The sequence below is a fragment of the Phaseolus vulgaris genome, chromosome 1 (assembly GCF_000499845.2).
Source record: "Phaseolus vulgaris cultivar G19833 chromosome 1, P. vulgaris v2.0, whole genome shotgun sequence".
NCBI lineage: Eukaryota > Viridiplantae > Streptophyta > Magnoliopsida > Fabales > Fabaceae > Phaseolus > Phaseolus vulgaris.
In genome coordinates this window covers 25,653,657-25,658,584 of record NC_023759.2, presented here as the reverse complement: position 1 = coordinate 25,658,584, position 4,928 = coordinate 25,653,657, and positions in this window count along the sequence as shown.

The following is a 4,928-nucleotide window of genomic DNA, read 5'->3' as shown; positions in this document are numbered from 1 at the left end:
TATTTTGAACATTTTGAATTAGTATTCTACCATGCTTTTCAAAATATGATTAATATATGTTTTTGAATACTTTTCAGTATATCTAGGTCTTGAAAAAAAAAAGAGGTTTTGAATACTTTAAAATATGTAAAAAAAAAAAAACCAAAATTATAGAGTTACATACGGATATTTCCGTCTTTAACTTTCTGGTGTAATTACATAAAAAAAATATTGTATTTATTACATACAAATTCTAAATCCGTATATAATAGCTACTTATGACAATTTTACATATGAGTTTTTTTTTCATATATAACGAATTTAGTGTTTTACATTAATATTAGTGCTATATATAATAACAAATTTTCTTATATTATAAATTATCATAACATACTAAATTGGTGAAGTAAATTAGAAAATGAATACAAAAATATTTCTTTAAATAATAAGAGAGGAAGAAGTAAGAAAGAGACTCTTGGGCATAAAAAATTTCAGCCACAACTTGGAGTTAAATTTCATTTTGTTTAGAGATAGCATACGAACCCATTTGCTTAAAAGTTATCAAACAGTATAAAAAAATTATTTAATAACAATTAATTTTAGAAATAAAAAATGATTAATTATTATAGTAATTAAATTAGATATTATTTTATAAAATAATTTTTTTTAATATTTAAAATAGTTTATATTATTAATAAAAAATTATAAAATAATTTCTTAATTGATATTCAATATTAGTTACTCATATTTTAAATATTAATAATTTTAATTCTAAATTAGTCTTTAATTTAAAATCAGAAACTAATTTAGAATATAAAATAGTTAATAGCTAAAATATTAATAGATAATATTTATACTAATTTTAAAATTATTTTATTTTTATTAATAATACAAATTATTTTAGATATTAATAATTTTTATTTTATAAAATAATATATAACTTAATTAGTGCAGTGACTAATTATTTTCTTTTTCTCTAAACAGTTTCTATTAAATTATTTTCTTATAATATACTGTAAGAAAATCATATTGACATGAAATTTGTGTACTCCATGAACGGACTAAACAATTACGAGCCAAGTTATTTATTCAAAGTGCCAATTTTTGCACCAATTTTACCAAATCTTGTTGCATTTTTCATTTTTAAAATTTTCATTTCCAGCACTTCTGCCTATACAGTGCAGTCTTAGAAGTAATAAATTAATGAGGGATGAGGAAGTGAACAAGATGAAAACATGGTGGCATGTGGCCCTTACCACTTGCCATAATTTTTTTTCTAATAATCAACGACAAAGAATCACGGATTCACTATGTTTAATACGAAGTTCTTCCGTTCATTATTTTATATAACATAATACGTAACCAATCTGTGAAGGGTAGTCCATTATAGATTACTTCCATTGGATGCTTTTTAGATTGAAACACGTTTTAGCCATCCATGCATGTATTTGGAATGTAAGGGACCATCTTTGTTGGTCAAAACGCGTGGTCCACAAATAAACAATTTTACGTACTACGCTTTATTTAGCAAGAAACTATAGATAGATAGCATATAAGCTTGAATTTTGAACTGTGTATCTACAAACATATATATCAGTGTATGCAGAAGCAGCATTTTAATATTGCTAGTGGCAGAAAAACACTGAAAAGGGTTTCGTCTGTATATATAAGGAAAACGTGTCTGCACAATCTGAGAGAGTTTGACATATAATCGTTTATGCATGATGTTCTATATTTGACCACAGCACTATGAATATGTATCTTTCACATCCAATGCAAAGTAATTCCCAATTACCACCATGTGCAGCTGGACCCAATATTGTATGCAGAATATTAGCCTGATTGGTATCTGACATACATATATATCATTATATTATATCTACCTTGTAATCTGTATTAACATCCGTGAACTAATCCAAAGTTAACTACTAATTTTTTAGTTAAAGAAAGTTTTTCTTTTAAGAGACAAAATCCTATAGATTGATCAGTAATTGCAAATTGTTTGGTAAAACATTTATTATAAAAAAAACCATTAAATAAAAATTAAATTTAAAGATAAAAATAATTAATCACTATTAATTAAATTAAATATTATTTTAAAATTACAAAATTATTATTATTTAAAATAGTTTTTATTATTAATAAAATTTATAAATTAATTTATAAATTGGTATATAAACTATTAATTCTTTTAACTCTAAATTCTAACAATTATTTACAATACCGTAGAAATATGATTTAGCATTATATTTTTTTTTATTTGACAGGGTTTGATTAATTAAATTCTTGATCTTGTTTTTTGGTAGTGAATTCTGGATCTCTCTTACACCCACGTGCATTAAATATCACATTATGCCGCTTATAAAAGAAATCACATTGTTTAGTTTGTCGTTGACATCATCTGACAGTACAAGAATGCTGTGATTTAGTTTAAGTTGGCTTCTCTGACTCAAAACAAGTCTGGATGAGAGATTCCCGAGTAATACTAATATGTTTTCTGATATTCTTTTTTTATAAAAATACTTTTAGTATAAATTGATTTTTTTTTTTTATCAGCAAAGAATTAATTTAATTAAACCTGGGACACCTAAGGGGTGTCCCAACCCATATACAAAAAGTACTTAAAAGCAACAGAAAAACTAAGAATAGATAGAGCTATTAAAACTTCTACCGTCCTCTACCAATTACTGCCCAAGAAATTCACTGCAACATAACTGGGAGACACCATCCCCCTCTTCCATTCAACTCAACATCTTTAACACCCTATTTAAAAAGTCTCCACTAATTGGGCTCACGAAATACTAGCAGTTCCAATTCTTCGTGTACCATAAGCTACCACACAGGACCTATTTTCCATCCACAGCAAGTGCCTCCGTTATCTTTCCTTTTGGGATATTTATCCGTGTATGAATTTTGGCACACCTCTTACCCTTTCTCCATTCCGTTCCTTATCTACGCTATACCGACCCTAGCCTTCATCTCGGGGCTCCTCGATTCCAACTTGCACCGAGCTCAGTCATTGCAGTGCCTTCATCACAACTAGCCAAGCCCATCTTACCATATCACCTATAGTCCACCGCTCCAGACTTCATTCCCTGCTAACAGCTTATGCAGTACATTAAAATACAGATAGGACAAGTCGTGCAGGTGTTGTTGACTTCACACCAAACGAATACCCACGTGGTTGCCTCGTGTGCTTATCCCTCTACCAATTGCTACCACGTACGTCCCTGCTCTGCATACCTGTGGTTCATGTATAGGGCGCAGCTTCATATGAACCTTTCTTTCCAAGGAGATTTAAACACCACAACAACTATTATGCCACCATGATTCTATACCACACATCTCATCTGTTACAATGCCACATCCTTATGGGGTATGTTCTGCAGAAGATAGAGTCTCCCAAGTTTTGTTTGCCATTTAGGGATATCCACGTTGAAGGACATGGGTATAATCCCACCATCATGATTACCAAAGATATTTACAATATCTTACTTCAACTCTCAGTGCTGACAAGCGGTGGACATGATTCCAGGACATCCTGTGATTTTCTTTACGCCGCTGTTCCAGAATAGGACCATGTTGGCACTGCAAAAAAGGCCAACCTCTCAATACGCTGGTGGGCAATCAACAGCTGCCGCTTCCAGCCATGAGGATAAACAGGTGGGCATTCAAAAACTGACTCTACCAGACATGAGGATTAGCCATCCTATCCACCACCGACTAGCTCCACTTGCAGAATCTTCCAGCTTTAACACAACCATCTAGTAGTGACATACCTCGTTTACACTACTCCATAGAACCACCTGATATGACAAGGTATCCCCATAACTCCACCCTCAATCCGAAACTACGCATACCGGGGTCCCTGACCACTCTTCTTCCTTGGATAACCGAGCTGCCACACGCACTGCTCGTCCTGCTCCTCTCTTTAAAAGCATCACCTTCAGTCAACATATCCGGGCCTTCATTCATCCCATACCACGATCCCATAACATAGTCCTTACTCATCCATCTGGCAACTAGAGCACCGAGGACCCTTCCAAACACCCAGCCTTCATTAGGTATATCAGCAGCTTTTCACCCCACCATATGATCCTCCCTACTCTCTGTACCTATACCTACTTATAGCTGCTGATACAGGGCCATGGATTCAGCACCCAATCTGAGAGCGAATAAGCGAACCTATTTCCCTTATGCTTCAACGCCATCCACGACTTCAGCTGTACCTTATAGAACACTTCATCCACATCCACTACACCTTCATTGAAGACAACAACATTTATATGCTCCCACAAGCATCGAATAACTGCTGCCCACACACCTTTCCATACCAAATTTTGTTTTTTACTGCCAGCAATAAGGATAAAGTTGTCAAAGTGAGTCTCTATGACATTATGTTGGACAAACAGCACACCGAACCACCTTAAGCACAGGTTCCAGACCTTCCATGCATACTTACACTCCAGAAACAGGTGTTGGCATGATTCCTCCTCAGACTCACACAGCGCACACAAAGAAGAATTAAGCGTCACTCCTCTCTTTTCCAAACTGAGCCTTGTTGGAATTTTTCCCAGCAACACCCTCCATGCTGTAAGCAAGACATAAGGAAACGTCTTCACCTTCCAAAGGTTAAAAAACGCTTCTTTTTGCGTGTCCCTGTCCATATTGGTTAGGCTCCCATACGCTGATTTCACCGTAAAACAACCTGAGTCCTCATTCCGCCATTCCAGGATATCCACAACATCCTTATTAACACTTACCCCAGATATAAGGCTATCTAACTCCATAACCTGCGTCTCCTCCCACTGAAATCTACGTCTTCTCCAAGTTAGATTCCACCTCCATGCCACATCATCCCAGGCTCCCACCTCTTCTACCTTCTGACCTTGATTAAGGGACAACATAAATAACCTCGGGAACTTTGTTTTCAGATTAGCACTTCCTAC